Here is a 21,513-nt window from a genome sequence, read left to right as displayed (position 1 = left end):
CTAGTTTATGTCATTGTGATCAGAGAAAATGCTTGATATGATTCCAATCTTTTTAAATTTGTTGAGGTCATTTTTTGCCTTAACATGTCATCTGTCCTAGAGAATATACCATAAGTACTTGAAAAGAATGTATATTCTGCTGCTTTAGGGTGAAAGGTTCTGAAGATATCTATTAAATCCAGTTGATCTAATGTGTCCCTTCATTCTGCTGTTTCTTTTTAAATTTTCTTTCTTGAGGATCTATCCAGTGACGTTAGTGGGGTATTGAAATCCCCTACTATTATAATATTGCTGTTGATTTAGCCCTTTATGTCCATCAAAGTCTGCTTTATATATTTAGGTGCTCCCATATTAAGTGTGTAGATATTTATAATGGTTATATATTCCTGTTGGATTGCTTCCTTTATCATTATATAGTGTTCTTCTTTATCTCTTACTATAGCCTTCATTTTAAAGTTCATTTTGTCTGATATAAGTATTGCTACCCCATCTTTTTTTTCATTTCCATTTGCATAAAATATTTTTTTCCATCCTTTTACCTTCAGTCTATGTGTATCTTTTGTTTTAAGGTGTGTGTCCTGTAGACAGCATATGTAAGGGTCCTATTTTCTTATCCATGCAGCTACTCTATGTCTTTTGATTGGATCATTTAATCCATTTACATTTAAGGTTATTATTGATATGTAGTTGTTTATTGCCATTTTATTCTTTAAAGCTGTATTCCTCTTTTGCTATATTCTTTTCCCCATTTGATCTGGCTACAACAGGCCCCTTAGCATTTCTTGCAGCATTGGTTTGGTTGTAGTGAATTCTTTGAGTTTTTTTTTTGTCTGGGAAGCCTTTTATTTCTCCTTCAATTTTAAATGATAGCCTTGCTGGATAACATAGTCTTGGTTGTAGGCTTTTGTTCTGCATTACTTTAAATATTTCTTGCCATTCCCTTCTGGCCCCAATTGTTTCTGTTGAGAATTTGAATGTCATCATTATGGGGGCTACTTTGTAGGTGAGAGCCTTTTTTACTCTAGCAGCTTTTAATATTTTCTCTTTATCACTTAGCTTTAGTATTTTAATTATGATGTGTCTTGGTGTAGATTTCTTTGGTTTTCTTTTTAATGGAGTTTTCTGTGCTTCTTGAACATGTGAGACTTTTTCCTGCCTTAATTTAAGAAAGTTTTCAACTATGATATGATTGAACAAAGTTTCTAGCCCTTGTACTTTCTCTTCTTCTTCAGGAACCCCTATGATGTGGATGTTATTTTTCTTCATATTGTCACAGAGCTCTCTTAGAGTTTTCTCTGACTTTTTGAGTCTCTTTTCTTTTTTCTGCTCTGCTTCTGTGCCTTTGTTTATCTTGTTGTCTAACTCACTTATTCGATCCTCAGCTTCATCCATCCTGCTTTTAATTCCTTCCATTGTGGTCTTCAATTCTGATATTGTATTTGTCATTTCTGACTGATTATTTTTTATTATTTCAATGTCCCTTTTTATATTTGCTATCTCTTTATTTAGGTGTTCGTAATGACCACCTATTGTTGTTCTAAGCTCTTTGAACATCCTAACAATCATTATTTTAAAATCTGTATCTGGTAATTTGATTATATCTGACTCATTCAAGTCCTTCTCTGGGGATTTCTCTTGATTCACTTGGGTTGCATTTCTCTGCCTGCCCATTTTGTCTGTGTATAAGAAGAGTTTGACCACTGGAGTCCAATGATTATTGCCTCTGTGTTCCCTAGGTGTGGTCTGTCTGCAGGCCTGCTACCCCATCTGCCACTGCCTAGGGTGTTTGGGTATGGGCATTGCTGGTGCTGACCTGCTCCAGTTGTCGCTGCAGTTTCGCTTCTCCTTTCTGGGTGGGGCTGTGTTCACATGCCCGGCTCTACAAGCCTCAGCAGGTGTTGGCCTTTGCTCCACCCCCATGGGTGAGGTTGCACGCAGCACAAGGGCCACAAGCCTTGACACCAAGAGTGGGGATGAGCACCTTTGCTCAGCTGTGGGTCTCCACCTGTTCCCTGGCTTCAGCCCCGCTCCCGTAGTCAGAGCCAGCTATATCATCAGGCTGCTAGCCTCTGCTCCACAGGTCAGTTGGGGCTGAAGGTGTGCTCAGCTGCAAATCTCCATCTGTTTTCAGGTTTTTGCCCCGCCCCTACTGGCAGAGCTGGCTCACATATAGGGCTGCTAGCATTGGCTCCACAGGTTTGTGGAGGCTGCGCATCTGCTCACCCTTGCTCAGCAGTGGATCTCCTCCACTCGGTCCGGGGCTCCTACCCTTCCCCTGCAGGTGGGGTTGTAGGTGGGCCTGCAGCTGAGCTGACCACTTTCAAGGATCCCCTCTGCCCCTGCCAGGCTAGACTAAACTCACTCCGGGCCTCAGGCATGGCCTGCCTGGCTTCCGACTCTGCCGAGGAAACCGCTCTTCTGCATCCTGCAGCCTCCTGCCCTCCAGCAAGCCCTCAGCAGTGTGGGAGAGGGCGCTGTATATAAGACCCTTACCCTCCATACTGTAGTCCTGAAAGCTCCCTCCTTCTAAGTGGCTCTTCTCTGAGTGCTGTGGGAGAGCTTGTTTGGCTGGTGTCCTGCTTCCCTTTGTTAGTATTTCTGGTCCCAGGGGAAATATTCACTTCAGATTTGGGGAGTGACTCAGCCCAGGGGTTTGGGTTGCTGTCCCTCAAAGTGTTTCTTCCTGTGCCTCCTAGATTACACTCTTTTCCTGCTATTTCAGTCCTCTCCTCTCTTCCCATCTCCCAGAGCCCCGGTGGGTGGTTGTGAGAGAGGTTTTCTGCTTGGTCCCTTAAAGAAGAATCCTGGGTCTGAGAAAACTGTCTCTCACAAACAGTATCTTGACTTGTTTTGCAGCTAAATACTGTCCATACGCCTCTTCTAGGCTCTGGGGTTGCAGGCTGGGGCTTTGTTCTGGGGCTCAGGACCCTCCCCTCTCTGCTAAACTCTCTTCCCACCATGCAAATCTCTGTGGGCTGCTGTTTGCTTTGGGGAGCTGGGCAGCTTTCTCTGCATTTCTACTTTTTCTACCAGTCTCGGTGTGGTTTCTTCAGTGTTCCTTGGTTTAAGAGTCCTCTTAGTTTAGTTCAAAGTTGGTTTTTTCAGATGATGGTTCTTAAAATTAAGTTGTAATCTGCTTTGGTTCTGGGAGTTGGTATGTTTGCCTACTCCATCGCCATCTTGCTGCTGCCACATGCCAATTTAGCTTTATCTTTTCCCATTAAACAATGATGAAGTTTCTGAAATTTCTTATCTCTTTTTATTTCTATTTGTAAAACAGTTAATTCTTTTTTATACTTACCTCTTTTTAAATGCTCTTATCAAATGCAGCCAATATTAAACAAAATATTCTACTATTATTTTGTTTTCTAGTCTTTTTCTCTGGAGCTACACATTTATTAGATAAATCATCTTCATTGTAAGTTATGGTGGTGAAACATTTACCATACAGAGTACCATGTGTTCTCTGACAAAAATGGAATGAAACTAGAAATCAATATCAGAAAGACAAGAATGTCTACAAACACTTGGAAATTAAACACTACACTTGAAATAATACACGAGTCAAAAAAAAAATTTTCCAGGAATTAAAAAATACATAGAAATAAATGAAAATAAAATAAGTATCAAAATTTGAGATGCAGCAGAATCTAAACATTTACATTAGAAAAGAGAAAATGCCTCAAATTAATAATCTAAGTTTCTACTTTATAAAACTAGAAAAAGAAGAAAGCAATTCCAAAGTAAGTAGTAGAAAAGAAAGAATAAAAATAAGATAAGAGTAGAAATTAATAAATTGAAAACAGGAAGGCGATAGAGAAAATAACTGGAACTAAAAAGTGCTTCTCTGAAACATAAACAAACAAACCTAATAAATTTGATGCACCTCTAGCAAGAGTCACAAAGATAAAGAGGGAAGACACAAATCACCAGTATCAGGAGTGAGCCAGAGGATATCAATACAAATCTCATAGCCATTAAAGGTATAGTGAGGGAACACTATAAATAGTTATATTTATAAATTAACTAACTGAATCTTATAGCATTAATGAAACTGATTTTGTAGTTTAAAAACTCCTAAAAAGGAAATCCCTATGCCCACATGATTTCACTGAAGAATCTTACCAAACCTATAAAGAAGAATTAACAACAGAAAATGGGAGAGAAAGAACACTTACCCACTTATTGGCTGAGGACTGTAATACATTCATTTGATTCAAATGTCTGCATTGGTATTTAATTGGGTCTGTGACAACTTACTGTAAGTGAATTCAGTCCCTTATAGAGGTTTTGGGTCCTGGCTCTGAAGACAGACTTCTTGGCTTCAAATTTTAGTTCAGCTGTAACTTTGCTAGTCCCTTAGTGAATTACATAACTGATCTGAACTTCATATGCCTCTTGTGCTCAATGTTGAGAACAATAGTAGTTTCTTATATAAACTTTGTAAAGATTCAGCGGGTAAAACAAATTCTTATGGTCTTTCCCATAGCAAGTGGTTAAGTAATTATTATTTTTTTAAATTATTCTTTTCAATTTTTTCAGTTGATATTCATCATGTAGATGAATTCTGGTATCAGTTTCTTGCTAATTGCTGTGAACTTCTATTTCATTAACATTTATTTTATGGTGTCTCAGATTTCTCACAAATGGTTTGGCAATTTATACTTTTAAAAACTGTATGTTCTGATTGTGTAAACACTTTAAAATATATGATTCAGTGAACACAACCTCTTCCTTAGGGTCGATATGTATAAATTAGCAGAAATGATATATCTAAGATTAGTGAATGCTAGTAGTTTGTTGCCTGAAATGAGCACATGAAAGCGATGCCTACAGCATGATGGGGAAATATATCAAAATGTTTTAGATTATGAATGGTAAATTTATTTGAAAATTTAAAAGGTCTCTTTTCCTCATATTAAATTTTTAATGTAATTTTTACTTCATATGATATTAATACTCTCCCTTGCATCTTTTTTTTTTGCATTTACATTACGTATTGTTGCCTTTTTAAAAAATCTATGAACTATTTTATTTTGATTGAGAGATATAGTCTTATCTTAATTTCATTTGGACCATCAGGGCTAGCCAGCAATCTTTTCTAGTTTTCTGTGAATAGAACCTCCTGATTCTTTATTCTAAACCTCCAATGTCTCTCCTTCCTCTCCTCCATCAGTGAAGACCTCACCTTCATCCCCCAAACATAACTGTAGTGACCAAGAGACTCCTCATATTCTTGTCTCCCCAGTGACTTTTTTACACCTTTCCTGTTACAGTGGAGTAAATGCCATTTCCTCTCATTTATGCTATTCACTTTTACTATTTTGACTCCTCTGAGTCATCCCACACATTTAATCAACTACCTAGTTCTATAGATACTACTCTTAGTTCTGTCAGATTCTCTTTGTAACTATTCTTACATTTGTCCCAGTTAGTATCACATGACAATAGGCATGTGTCCCCCGGCTGGTCAGTAGTGCCATTCCTGCTCCCTTCTAATCGTCCACAAAGCAGCCGGGGTCTTTTTTTCTAAATGTAATTCTGATCGTATTACCCTCTGGTTTAATATCTTTGAACAGCTTCCCAGTGTCTTTAAGATAAAGTCTAAACAGCTTAGAATGTCTTACAGATCTTGTCTTTGCTTTCCTTTTCATTTTTTTTCTTGCCAACCATCCATTGCTTCTAAGTTCTAAGTATAAAGATCTGATGAGTGAAAATTATGTATCTAGGCATCAACATACTCAAAGTTGTTTAAAGGGTGAATAAATGGATAGATGGATGAATCATGGCAGTAGGGCTGTAGAATTTTATTTATGCATGCATAGTTTAGCTATAATAATTTACCTGTAGAGATGGTCTTATGTTTTATAATTAAGTCATGAGTTAACTCAAAAAAGATTAACTGAGCCAGAGGAAAATATACTTCCAGCAACATGTTAAATGTATTTGATTACCACGTTTAGGGAGACAAATGCTGTCAGTTTCAGGACTTTCACTAATAAATCAAATATCGAAATGATTTATTTTATAAGTACTTTTAAGTTATTTGCAAATATTCTACAAACAGCTTTCTTTCCTTTCCTTTTAGCTGATTACAAGCCATAAACAACTGCTTTGTATTTGTCACAATATTTCTTGGAAATAAGCATACATCTCATTTCCAAAGCAATTTACATAAATTTGAGTAAAACATGCTACTTTTAATAAAATATCATTCATTTTTCTGTTCATAAAAGAATTTTCATCTGGGGAGATGTTATCATATCAAAAGGACATTCTCATTCAGTAAGCTTGTAATATCTCCTCTTTTCTAAGTTATTTAAAGATTATTTATTAATCAATCTATTTATCTATCTATTTGTTTATTTTTTTAGAGAGAGAGAAAGGAGAGGGAAATATCAGTTTATTGTTTTACTTATTTATGTATGCCTTGGTTGATTCTTGTGTGTGTCTTGACTTGGGAGCAAACTGGCAACCTTGAGGTATTGGGACGATACTTTAGCCAGCTGAGTTTACCTTACCAGCGACCTTTTTCTAAGTTCTTTATCTCATGCTATCTGGGCACATCGTTTCATAGTTCCATACTGAAAAATTATAAAGTTAAATTCTTGAAAGACATCATCTCTCTGTCTCTTTTTAATTAGTCAATAGCATGAAAAATAATGCATTGTTTTTGACCCCCAAACCCCTGAAAGAGATGCAATGCAGTATATTTTGCCTCTGCTTTATGTAAGCATTATAATTATTATTGTGATGTAATTACCAAGTAATGGATGATACAAGTTAAGACTTCGAGTAGTTCTTTGTCATAATAACAAATTGTCTTAAGAATACTTTCATATGATTATGAGCTAATGCAACATGCAGAAATCCCCTTTAATGATAAGTAGATTGTTCATCAAAATTGTGTTATCCAAGCATTTCAAGGTTCATCTCTTTTCTAGTTCCAAAGAGGAATCTGATAATTTATGTAAGGAGTTTATATTGAAATGTATTTCTTGAGTGCTGGTGACTTATTGTGCTTTGTGCTATAGCTCATTGGCAGTGGTGATTTCATACCATATCACACTAAAGCAATTTTTGTGTATATATGAATATGTGTTATGGATCATATTGGGTTCCCTTTCAAATTTATATGTTGAAGCCCTAATGCCCAGTGTGACTGCATTTGGAGATGAGATTTTTAAGGATGTGCTAAAGTTTAATTAGGTCATAAAGTTAAGTTTTTTTTCTTTTTTTAAATAGAAATAGAGGAAGAGAGGCAGAGAGAGGGAAAGGAGAGAAATGAGAAGCATCAATCATTAGTTTTTCGTTGCGACACCTTAGTTGTTCATTGATTGCTTTCTCATATGTGGGCCTTCAGCAAATCGAGTAACCCCTTGCTCAAGTCAGCAATCTTGGGTCCAAGCTGGTGAGCTTTTGCTCAAACTAGATGTGCCTGTGCTCAAGCTAGCAACCTCGGGGTCTTGAACCTGGGTCTTCTGCATCCCAATCCAACGCTCTATCCACTGCGCCACCATCTGGTCAGGCTAAGTTTCTTTTTTAAGAAAAAAAAATTTGCCTCAAGTTCAAGAAGCAAACAGAACTCCAAGTTTTCTTAACCCCAACAAACCTACTCCAAGGCATATCATAATGAAATTGACACAAACCAACAGCAAAGAAAAAATTCTCAAGGCAGCCAGGGAAAAGAATACAACATATAAAGGAAGGCCCATTAGATTATCATCAGATTTCTCAGCAGAAACTCTACAAGCTAGAAGAGAGTGGACCCCAATATTTAAAGTCCTGAAAGAGAGGAACTTTCAGCCACGAATACTATACCCATCAAAGCTATCCTTCAAATACGAAGGAGAAATAAAAACATTCACAGATACAGAAAAGATGAGGGAATTTATCATCAGAAAACCCCCACTCCAGGAATTACTAAAGGGGGTTCTCCAATCAGATACAAAGAACAAAAAAAAACAGAGCCACAAGTAAAAGCTCCAAGAAGAACACAATAAAACCAAATTTAAACTGTGACAACAACAAAAAGAAAGAGGGGGAGAAGACGGAGATTAACAGTAGCAAAGGACGATGGAGTGCAAAAGTACTCACAAAATAGTTCGCTACAATGAACAGGGTAGGGACCCTTTTCATTACTCAAAGGTAACCACCATTGAAAAAACCACCACAGAAGCACATGAGATAAAAAAGATAGCAACAGAGGAAAGATGTATGGAATACAACCAAATAAAAACAAAAGATAGAAAAACGAAAGAGAAGGATCAAACAAGACACGAAACTAACAGAAAGCAAGATATAAAATGGCAATAGGGAACTCACAAGTATCAATAATTACACTAAATGTAAACGGATTAAACTCACCAATAAAAAGGCACAGAGTAGCAGAATGGATTAAAAAAGAAAATCCAACTGTATGCTGCCTACAGGAAACTCATCTAAGTAACAAGGATAAAAACAAATTCAAAGTGAAAGGCTGGAAAACAATACTCCAAGCAAATAACATCCAAAAAAAAGCAGGTGTAGCAATACTCATATCGGATAATGCTGACTACAAGACAGGAAAAGTACTCAGAGACAAAAATGGCCATTTCATAATGGCTAAGGGGTCATTGAATCAAGAAGACATAACAATTCTTAATATATATGCACCAAACCAAGGAGCACCAAAATATATAAGACAGCTACTTATTGACCTTAAAACAAAAACTGACAAAAATACAATCATACTTGGAGACCTCAATACACCGCTGACGGCTCTAGATCGGTCATCCAAACAGAGAATCAACAAAGACATAGTGGCCTTAAACAAAACACTAGAGCACCTGGATATGATAGACATCTACAGGACATTTCATCCCAAAGTGACTGAGTATACATTTTTCTCCAGTGTACATGGATCATTCTCAAGAATTGACCATATGTTGGGCCACAAAAACAACATCAGCAAATTCAGAAAAATTGAAGTTGTACCAAGCATATTTTCTGATCATAAAGCCTTGAAACTAGAATTCAACTGCAAAAAAGAGGAAAAAAATCCCACAAAAATGTGGAAACTAAACAACATACTTTTAAAAAATGAATGGGTCAAAGAAGAAATAAGTGCAGAGATCAAAAGATATATACAGACTAATGAAAATGACAATACGACATATCAGAATCTATGGGATGCAGCAAAAGCAGTGATAAGAGGGAAGTTCATATCACTTCAGGCATATATGAACAAACAAGAGAGAGCCCAAGTGAACCACTTAACTTCCCACCTTAAGGAACTAGAAAAAGAAGAACAAAGACAACCCAAAACCAGCCGAAGAAAGGAAATAATAAAAATCAGAGCAGAAATAAATGAATTAGAGAACAGAAAAACTATAGAAAAAATTAATAGAACAAGGAGCTGGTTCTTTGAAAAGATCAACAAAATTGACAAACCCTTGGCAAGACTTACCAAGGAAAAAAGAGAAAGAACTCATATAAACAAAATCCAAAATGAAAGAGGAGAAATCACCACGGACACTGTAGATATACAAAGAATTATTGTAGAATACTATGAAAAACTTTATGCCACTAAATTCAACAACCTAGAAGAAATGGATAAATTCCTAGAAAAATACAACCTTCCTAGACTGAGTCAAGAAGAAGCAGAAAGCCTAAACAGACCTATCAGTAGAGAAGAAATAGAAAAAACCATTAAAAACCTCCCCAAAAATAAAAGTCCAGGCCCTGACGGCTATACCAGCGAATTTTATCAAACATTCAAAGAAGACTTGGTTCCTATTCTACTCAAAGTCTTCCAAAAAATTGAAGAAGAAGCAATACTTCCAAACACATTTTATGAGGCCAACATAACCCTCATCCCAAAACCAGGCAAGGATGGCACAAAAAAAGAAAACTACAGACCAATATCTCTAATGAATACAGATGCTAAAATACTAAACAAAATACTAGCAAATCGAATACAACAACATATTAAAAAAATAATACATCATGATCAAGTGGGATTCATCCCAGAATCTCAAGGATGGTTCAACATACGTAAAACGGTTAATGTAATACACCATATCAACAAAACAAAGAACAAAAACCACATGATCTTATCAATAGATGCAGAAAAGGCTTTCGATAAAATACAACACAATTTTATGTTTAAGACTCTCAACAAAATGGGTATAGAAGGAAAATATCTCAACATGATAAAGGCCATATATGATAAACCATCAGCTAACATCATATTAAATGGCACTAAATTGAAGGCTTTCCCCCTTAAATCAGGAACAAGACAGGGTTGTCCACTCTCTCCACTCTTATTTAATGTGGTACTAGAGGTTCTCGCCACAGCAATCAGACAAGACAAAGAAATAAAAGGCATCCATATCGGAAAAGAAGAAGTAAAGGTATCACTTTTTGCAGATGATATGATCCCATACATCGAAAACCCCAAAGAATCCACAAAAAGACTACTAGAAACAATAAGCCAATACAGTAAGGTCGCAGGATACAAAATTAACATACAGAAGTCAATAGCCTTTCTATATGCCAACAATGAAACAACTGAGAAGGAACTCAAAAGAATAATCCCCTTCACGATTGCAACAAAAAAAATAAAATACTTAGGAATAAACATAACAAAGAATGTAAAGGACCTATATAATGAAAACTCTAAACCATTGTTAAGGGAAATCGAAAAAGATATAATGAGATGGAAGAATATACCTTGTTCTTGGCTAGGAAGAATAAATATAATCAAGATGGCTATATTACCCAAAGCAATATAATTTAATGCAATTCCCATCAAACTTCCAATGACGTTTTTTAAAGAAATAGAGCAAAAAATCATCAGATTTATATGGAACTATAAAAAACCCCGAATAGCCAAAGCAATCCTAAAGAAAAAGAATGAAGCTGGGGGCATAACAATACCTGACTTCAAACTCTATTATAGGGCCACGACAATCAAAACAGCATGGTATTGGCAGAAAAATAGACACTCAGACCAATGGAACAGAATAGAAAGTCCAGAAATAAAACCACATATATATAGTCAAATAATTTTTGATAAAGGGGCCAACAACACACAATGGAGAAAAGAAAGCCTCTTCAATAAATGGTGCTGGGAAAACTGGAAAGCCACATGCAAAAGAATGAAACTGGACTACAGTCTCTCTCCCTGTACAAAAATTAACTCAAAATGGATCAAAGATCTAAACATAAGACCTGAAACAATTAAGTACATAGAAGAAGACATAGGTACTCAACTCATGGACCTGGGTTTTAAAGAGCATTTTATGAATTTGACTCCAATGGCAAGAGAAGTGAAGGCAAAAATTAATGAATGGGACGACATCAGACTAAGAAGTTTTTGCTCAGCAAGAGAAACTGATAACAAAATAAACAGAAAGCCAACTAAATGGGAAATGATATTTTCAAACAACAGCTCAGATAAGGGCCTAATATCCAAAATATACAAAGAACTCATAAAACTCAACAACAAACAAACAAACAATCCAATAAAAAAATGGGAAGAGGATATGAATAGACACTTCTCCCAGGAAGAAATACAAATGGCCAACAGATATATGAAAAGATGCTCATCTTCTTTAGCTATTAGAGAAATGCAAATCAAAACGGCAATGAGATACCACCTCACACCTGTTCGATTAGCTGTTATTAGCAAGTCAGGTAATAGCAAATGTTGGAGAGGCTGTGGAGAAAAAGGAACCCTCATCCACTGTTGGTGGGAATGTAAAGTAGTACAACCATTATGGAAGAAAGTATGGTGGTTCCTCAAAAAACTGAAAATAGAACTACCTTATGACCCAGCAATCCCTCTACTGGGTATATATCCCCAAAACTCAGACACATTGATACGTAAAGACACATGCAGCCCCATGTTTATTGCAGCATTGTTCACAGTGGCCAGGACATGGAAACAACCAAAAAGCCCATCAATAGATGACTGGATAAAGAAGATGTGGCACATATACACTATGGAATACTACTCAGCCATAAGAAATGATGACATCGGAACATTTACAGCAAAATGGTGGGATCTTGATAACATGATACGAAGCGAAATAAGTAAATCAGAAAAAAACAGGAACTGTATTATTCCATACGTAGGTGGGACATAATACTGAAATTAAGAGACATTGATAAGAGTGTGGTGGTTACGGGGGGGAGGGGGGAATGGGAGAGGGAAAGGGGGTGGGGAGGGGCACAAAGAAAACAAGATAGAAGGTGACAGAGGACAATCTGACTTTGGGTGGTGGGTATGCAACATAATTGAACGACAAGATAACCTGGACTTGTTATCTTTGAATATATGTATCCTGATTTATTGATGTCACCCCATTAAAAAAATAAAATTATAAAAAAAAAAAAAAAAAAAGAAAAAAAAAAAAAAGAAAAAAAAATTTTAATTGATTTTTAGAGAGAGAGAGAGTGAGAAGCAGGAAGCATCAACTCATAGTATTTGCTTCCTGTATGTGCCCTGACTGGGCAAACCCAGGGTTTCGAACCAATGACCTCAGCATTCCAGGTTGACGCTTTATCCATTGTGCCACCACAGGTCAGGCCAGTAGGTTTCTTATATGATATGATTAATGTCCTTATAAGAAGAGGAAAAGATATCATATATCTTCATACAAACAGAGATAAGGTCCATGTGAAGACACAAAGGGAAGGTACCATTTATAAGCTAAAAGAGAGGTCTCACTGGAAATCAACACCTTGATCTTGAACTTAGAGCCTCCTGACCTAGGACAAAACTGATTTTTATTGTTTAAGCCACCCCTTCTGTTGTATCTAGTTAAAAGTAGCCTGTCCTGACTAATATAACTCTGAGTGTGTGTGTATGTGTGTGTTTGTGTGTGTGTGAAAGAGAAAGAGAGAGGGAGAGGAAGAGAGCACGAATGAGTGCTTGGGACACTGAGTAGGCAATTCTAGAGAACTATAATTTTATTGACAGAAAGATGACAATAGATAGAGTTGAAAGTGTAACGTTTCTATAAAGACATAGGATATGGAAAGTGGCAGAAAGAGTTTCCTAGGATTCAATACAGGGTACTTCTAAGGTCCTCAGGGCTTCTGATTGTGCTGCACCTTATTAACAGCTGCTACTCCATGATTTGTGTGGAGTGAGGATTCCACCAAGTGTGAGAAGCTTTCCATTTGAAAAATTTCTGATATGTTCTACTAGCCACTTAGTAGAACTACTAGTCACTGAATACATGCCTATCTGTACACTGGGTACATTAAGCTAGTGTCAAAGTCTGTTATATTCCTGATAGTTATCTAGAATGTGGGTTAAGCAAAGATCAATAAAAAAATTATTAAATTCATAAAAAAACAGAAATATATAAAATTTAAAGTAAGAAAATGAACAGTAATATATAAAAAATTAAAATTAGAGTATGTCTTTTCCCATTTTACATTTAGTTTCATAAATTTCAACTTCTAAATAGCACAAATAATATAAAGTATCACATTGACTCAATAAGTAGAAAAATCTCAGTAGATTTATCATTTAGGAAAAATGAATGTATTCTATAATATCTATTCTCTTATTCCTCAAATATCTAACCTGTGTAGATTTACTAGTTACTTCTTTTAAACTTTGGGGAAAAATACCCAAATTAGCCTTTTATTCTATAAGCTGGAAAATATGATCCTGAGAATATACAACAGTTAAACACAAAGAAATCTGTTCAAGTAGAATACCTCAATAGATTAAGGAATTTTAGAATATCTTAACATGTATTGAGTGATAACATAAGATGCAGAACTTTTCTAAACAGAAAGGGGAAAATGAATTGAACATCCAGGCCTCCCAAAAGGTAATACAAGGTGATACAAACATAAAATAATAACATTATAGGTCAAAATAATAAATTATTAAACAATGGTTCATATAGCATACATAGAATATAAACTCAGAAATAGAGGGGACCAATATAGATAGATCTATAGGTGATTATGATGTACCATTTGACAGTTCTTCATAATAGTAAAAAAGACCCATATTACCTATCCTAATAATCCACAGTTGGGAAAAGTCACAACATGTTATGCCTACAAAGCGTTGCTGTGAATCCACATCTGAAGTCTTGTAGGATAATATAGACAATGACTATTTATCTCTATATCTATCTATCTATCTATCTATCTATCTATCTATCTATCATCTATCAATCATCTATCACACATGCAGACATTTTAAAATGACATTTTAAAAGCATTCTCTGGTGACTAGTGATAATATTGTGAATTAAGCAATAAATGTGACTTTTAGTAACTCCAGCCTTGTTCTCTGCTACTTTGCCAATACTGACAAAGCTTCCAAGATTTTCACTTCTCCACTAGCTATTGACACATTAATCTAAATTAAGTCATTATGTAAATACTCCCAGAGAGTTAGTTTTACTTAGGAAAGGAAAGATTTGGTCTCTTATCAAAGTAGCTTAACATCACAAATTAGATAAGACAGATACTTATGAAAAATATAGAGGAGTTCTTAAGACAGACATTTCAATCCTTTTGCACACAGCCTGGGAGGAGGAAGGAATGATTAGCACTGATACTGGCTTAGACTCTGAGTCTGCATGGCCTGCATTCAAATTCTGACTCCACTGTTTATTAGCAACTTGATCTTGGGCATCTTTTTTTTTTTAATTTTTTTAAAAAAATTTTTACAGAGACAGAGTGAGTCAGAGAGAGGGATAGACAGGGACAGACAGACAGGAATGGAGAGAGATGAGAAGCACCAATCATTAGTTTTTCATTGCGCGTTGCAACACCTTAGTTGTTCATTGATTGCTTTCTCATATGTGCCTTGACCATGGACGGGCCTTCAACAGACCGAGTAGCCCCTTGCTGGAGTCAGTGACCTTGGGTTCAAGCTTTTGCTCAAACCAGATGAGCCCGTGCTCAAGCTGGCGAACTCCGAGTCTCGAATCTGGGTCCTCTGCATCCCAGTCCGATGCTTTATCCACTGCGCCACTGCCTGGTCAGGCATCTTGGGCATCTTTATATTTTAGTTTCTTCATTTGAAAAATGTGGTAAATAATAGAACCTGCACTATACAGGGTGGGTGAAAGTAGTTTACAGTTGTGAGTATATGAAACAGAGTTTATTCTTGTGTTACTATTCATTAATGATTGAATTATTCTCCATATAAACAGCTGTAAACCTACTTTCTTCCACCCTCTGGTTTCCATGTCAGTTCTGTGAGGATGTGATGAGGTAAATCCATGCAAAGTGTTTACAACTGTGGCTGGCATACAGTAATCCTTACAACAGATTGACTAATACTGGTGACAGCACTAGTGATGCTAACAATCAAGCATTATTGTGCATACACACTGCCCTTGTGGTCCTAGCAATCCCCTACCCCTGGCACAGACTCCCTAATGTTGACCAACATCCTGGAAGTGGTTCTGATGAAGTCTGGCCACACTTTGATGTGGGCTTCCATGCTTTCTATCCACAGCGCAACATTTTAAATGCTCAAACCATAAATGATCCTCTGTCCAAAGCTCTTCAGGAAGCATGTTCCATGTGCTTCTGAAGTTGCTGTGGTTGGTACTTGAGAGTTTAATTAACACACACTGATGGAGGGGTTGGGTCTTAAGTAATGACCTCATTGCAATGCGTGTCACCAGGAAATGCCGGAATGTCCTCATGCTGCCCCTCCAGACCTGCAGCCCTGGGCACTGGAAGGCACTGCTCTTCTTAAACGAGAGGTTGTTTCTTCACACACTGCGACCTGGGCTCCACACAAGGAGCTTGAGCCTGCCTCTTCTGATTTTCTGCTACCTTGCAGCTGGGAAGAGGCATTACAAAGGCAGCATCGTATGTCTGAGTTGAGGGCAGCCAGCCGTTTATTGCTAACATTATCTGCCACCCCCTGCTTTTTCCCAAACATTAAACTTGATGAGATATTAACATTTAAATTACACAGACCCTTTATTTTTATTTGGTTCTATGGATGCTTTGAAATGGTCTAGTAGACTCTTTCTAGTTGCTTTCTGGGGAAGCTTAATAACACCTCCGGCTTATTATTATTATTCATTTTAGAGAGCGAGAAAGAGAGAAAGAGAGAGAGGGAGAAGGAGGTTTGAAGCAGAAAGCATCAACTTCCATATGTGCCTTGACCAGACAAGCCCAGGGTTATGAACTGGTGACCTCAGTGTTCCATGTCAAGGCTTTATCCACTGCGCCACCCCAGGTCAGGCCACCTCCGGTTTTTCTGTGGGTCTTTTTCAACATGGGAACCGCTGTCTCTTCCTAAGTCCACTGAAGGGAGTTTCAGTGATTGCGAAAGCCTCAGGCCAGGGGTCCCCAAACTTTTTACACGGGGGGCCAGTTCACTGTCTCTCAGACCGTTGGAGGGCCGGACTATAAAAAAAACTATGAACAAATTCCTATGTATACTGCACATATCTTATATTAAAGTAACAAAACAAAACGGGAACAAATACAATATTTAAAATAAAGAACAAGTAAATTTAAATCAACAAACTGATCAATATTTCAATGGGAACTATGCTCCTCTCACTGACCACCAATGAAAGAGGTACTCTTCCAGAAGTGCGGCGGGGGCCAGATAAATGGCCTCAGGGGGCCGCATGTGGCCCGTGGGCCGTAGTTTGGGGACCCCTGGCTCAGGCTCTTGTTTGCCTAAATATTCCCTCAAGTCTAATCTTTCAGGTACTTCAGCTGGACAACTTGAACCAAATAAAAGGTAAAACCTTTGTTCCCCTCCTGTTATGAATTTCCCTTAGGATTGCAGCCCTATTTTGCCTGTTTCTTTCCTGTCCTTGAATCTGCACTGTGAGTATGAGGTGGCTTTGAATTAGCAAGTGGGCGTGAATGAAGTTATCCTGTCACTGGGCCTGTTGAGGCCTGTTTCTGTTAACAGTGAGCGGCTATACCACTTGAGTAAAAAGTTTACCTGAATAAATCAACAAAGCCTGATTTAATTACATCAAAATAATAGCAGCTATTAGTTATTGACTATCACAGTGTCAGATACTATCCTAGTTTCTCACCACAACCTTATGTAAATTCTATGTGCATTATTATGTCTATTTTTAGAATTAGGAAATAGAGGCTCAGAAATATTAAATAACATCTGTGAGATCATGAGTTTTATAAGTTGTATTAGTCAGAATTCTCCAGAGAAACAATAAGGTCTATCTATCTATCTATCTATCTATCTATCTATCATCTATCTATCTATTGAAACAGAGAAAGAGAGGGATGGGGAGACTTATTTAAGAAATTGGCTCATGTAATTGTGGGGGCTGTCAAGTCTGAAATCTGTAGGCAAGCTGACAGGCTGGAAATTCAGTTAAGAGTTGATTTTGAGAAAAACCTGTACTGCTAGGCGGTATTGCTGTTCTAATACAGACAGATGGATAAATTAATAGGAGCAATCTTTTCTGTAAAAACACTTTTAAAACCAAATCAAATTTAAAAATCTTAGAGACTCCCATTTTATTTAACCAAATGTTGCAAATATTCATCAATTTAATTGCATCCCTGGAAAAATGTTTATAGTCCAGAGTTAATCAGAGCAAGTAAAAAAAACTTAATCTTTTTAGAAGTTAGCATACAGAGTTGGACCATACATAGTGAAAAAGAAAAGAGCAAGATAATAAATACATATTACATCTTCCAAGTCAAAGCTTAAGTGACTAGCAGAATGAAAGCAGTGAAAATATTTACATTAAGGAATATTTGTTTTTGTTATTATAACATGGAATATGGTTTGCATTCTAGTAAATTAAGAACCTGTCCCCTGGCCAGTATGCTCAGTGGATAAAGCATCAGCCTAGCATATGGATGTCCCAGGTTTAATCCCAGTCAGGGCACACATAAGTGACCATCTGCTTCTCTCTCCATCCTTCTCCCTCTTCTCTCTCTTTTCTCCTCTAGTAGCCATGCTCGACTACTAGTGAAGCTGAACTACTTTAGTAGTCGATTCTCGACTGGTTTGAGCATCGGCTTTGGGTGGGCACAGAGGATAGCTCAGTTGATTCGAGCATTGGACCCAGACAGAGATTGCCAAAGTCTGTCTCTGTATCTCCCCTCCTCTCATGAAGAAGAAGAAAAGAAAGAAAAAAAAAGAAAAGAGAAGGAGGAGGAGGAGGAGAAGAAGAGGAAGAGAAAGAAAAGAAAAAAAGAATCTATCTACAGTCAACCATGTGGTGATTGCCAGGGGTGGGGGAGGACGATGTGGTGTGAATGGCAGTGGACACGGACTTTACTTGGGTGATGAACACATAATGCAGTGTACAGATGATGTATTATAGAATTATACAACTGAATCCTATATAATTTTGCTAACCAGTGTCCCCTCAATAAATTCAATAAGTAAATAGGAAATAATAAGTTGATTTTTGAAGTTTTGAGTCTGAATTCCACAAAGGCAACAAATTGGCAGGATTTCTATGTTGCTGTCTTGAAGATATTTTTTCTTTGGGAAATCTTCATTTTTGCCCTTGAGGCCTTCAACTAATCAGATGAAACCCACCCACATTATGGAGGGTAATCTGCTTATTAAACATCTGTTTTAAATGTTAATCACATCTATAAGAAAACAAAAATCCTCACGCAACATCTACACTGATTTTTGCCAAAACGAGTGAAAGTCTGAAGCGTACATTCTCTATCCACACTGTCATGGTCCTCCAGATGTTCACCCAGGCCTCCCTGGACTTTGGACTTCCCTTTTTCTTCGTGCTGGGCTATGTGCCTTGAGAGCTTGGCTTGTACTTACTGGAAATCTCCCACATTTCAGCCTACTAGTCATACTGTCTTCCTACTTTGTTCTCTCAGTTATTCCATTTACTTGACTATTTCAAAGCTCACCACACCTCACTACCAACACATTCGCCCTCACTCCCAATTCCCTTCTGTGGATAACAGCATGTAGGTTGAGAGTTCAGAGTAGAAATGCAAGCTAGAGTAGAACTCCCTTTGTAATTTCCAGGAGTGTTCTGTTCACATTCTCCAGGTGCATGAGGTTAAGATGAAGATGTTGATTCTGTTACTGTTGCAGAGGTAAGCTGTTTTGTGGCAGTGAATAAGTTATAAGTCTTATTGTAACTTGTAGAGAAGATGTGTAAGAAATCAAATAAGGTCATGTATTTGAAAGTTTTTTCAAAAAGGATAAAAAAGCTTTTAGAAGGTTGGTTATTTAAAACCCTAATGTGGCTGTTCTTTGAATTATTCTTTTCTTTCCATTTAGATCTGTGCCCAGCTCAGACACTGCTTTTTATGTCAGAGGTATATTAGTATGATGAGTAAGAGCTTAGATTTCAAGGTCCAAACTGCTTGAACTTGAAGTTCAGCCTACTCACTTACTGGATATATGATCTTGGACAAGCCATTTATCTTCTCTTTGCTTAGATGTCCTCATTTTCTCTAATTGGGCTTAAAATAATATCCATCTTCTAGGTCTAAATGAATTAGTCTAAGAAAAACACTTAGAAAAGTACTGGGAATGCTTGAAGTACTATTATTATTATTTTAAAATTATTATTATATTTTTAAGTGAGAGGAGGGTAGATAGACAGACTCCCACATGTGCCCCAACTAGGATTCAGCTGGCAGCCCCTGTCTGAGGCCAATGCTTGAGTCAACTGGGCTATTTTTAGCACCTGAGGCTGATGCTTGGACCAATTCAGCCACTGGTTGTGAGAGGGGAAAAAGGGAAGAGGAAGAGGTTGAGATAGAGAAGCAGATGGTTGCTTCTCTTGTGTGTTCTGACCAGGAATCAAACCAGGGATGTCCATATATTGGACTGATGCTTTATTCGTTGAGTCAACAGGCTATTGCAACTATTATTTTTCTAGTTGTCTCATTCACAAGGACTTCTTGCTCTGTCAACATTAGCATCTTAGTCTACATTTTATATTGACTCTAGTGATCTGGTTTTAAATGCTTTAGCCTTTGTACCAAAGCAACCAAATTTTAACCTTGTCAAAATCAGCCCTTGGTAACAAGAAAACCTGGGAATGTGGGTCTTTAAAGACTACTCAGCATTAGAGATTAGAAATGAAAATAATTCTCAAAATGATTGAGAAGGTTGGATTGGGAAAATATGAACTCAAGTACAGGAATAGTTCTTTCCTGTGTTGTCTAATGAGAGAGCAAACCTACCTGAGTCTTCCAGGTTTGTTTCTGCATTTGAGATGATGGATTTAGAAATTCAAACACAATGTAACAAACCTAAATTACCTAGATAAAACATTTTGGGGGGAGTTTATTGCTGAAAGAATTATTATTCAGCTTACTGAAATGTCAAGTAGTCTTATTTGTGTGTTTTTTTAAAGGGGTGGTTTGTATACTAAAAGAAGTTAAAAAAATCTTTACTAAGAAATAATTCACATGTCACAAAATTCATCCACTTAGAGTGTACATTTCAATGGATTGTAGTATTTTGTCTTGTGCAACTATCACAACTAATTCCAAAAAACTTCCATAATTTTAAAAATAAACTCCATTCTAATTAGCAGTCTCTCCTACTTTTTCTCTCTTCCCAGTCCTAGGCTACTACTAACCTTTCTGTCTCTATGAGGGTGTTTATTCTAGACATTTTATATGAATAAAATAGTATAATATGTGACCTTTTAACTGCTTTTTATAACTTAGCACAATGCTTTCAAGGTTTATCCATGTTGTACTATAAATCATTGTTTTATTCTTTATTATTGCTATATATGCATGGATATACCACATTTTGTTGATTTGTTCATCATTTGATGAAAATTAAAGTTTTTCTACTGTTGAGCTGTTAATAATGCTTTTATGATCATTTGTATACATTTTTATGTGTGTGTGCATGTGGACATATGTTTTCATTTCTCTTATAAATATTCCTAGGAGTGAAATTTATATGCATTTTTTAAACAGCATTAATACAACTATTAAATTATTTTTGTGAATGAATAAACTTAAACAGCTTCCTACTGCATAGAAAAATCAGCACAGAAAAGAAATGTCTTACTATTAGATAGGTAGCAAGATGTCTTCAAATAGTCATCTCAATTGTTTATACCACTCTGTTCTGAATAAACAAGCAAAGATCCCATTTTACAGATGAAGAGATAAGCTATGTTGAGAAACCTGGTTTAAATCACGTATCAGTCAAATGGGACAACAGAAAGAAGAATCTTTGTTCCCATATTCTTTCCAAAATTGCAGCTACTACTTTTGGGGTATGATTATGTTCTTACAGTAATAGAATGTTTTTGATATGTTGGAAAATTTATCTTTATAACATCAGGATAGTTATATAGCACATTTATTTTTGTTTTTTAATGATGAAAGCAGAACTTAATTTCTATACTCTGACAAGTGAGTTTTGAGTGATTCTAGATAAAGTTACAGAATATAATAGTATGCTGTTGTACCACATTTGGGTTTCCCACCTCACTTGGGCCTTTGGTACCATTGCAAAGAGTTTTTGTAATCTTGGTCAGTCTTTTTTCTGAGCATCCTCAGAGA

The sequence above is a fragment of the Saccopteryx bilineata genome, chromosome 2 (genome assembly GCF_036850765.1).
Source record: "Saccopteryx bilineata isolate mSacBil1 chromosome 2, mSacBil1_pri_phased_curated, whole genome shotgun sequence".
In the NCBI taxonomy this organism is placed as follows: Eukaryota; Metazoa; Chordata; class Mammalia; order Chiroptera; family Emballonuridae; genus Saccopteryx; species Saccopteryx bilineata.
Note: the sequence above shows the minus strand (reverse complement) of the source record.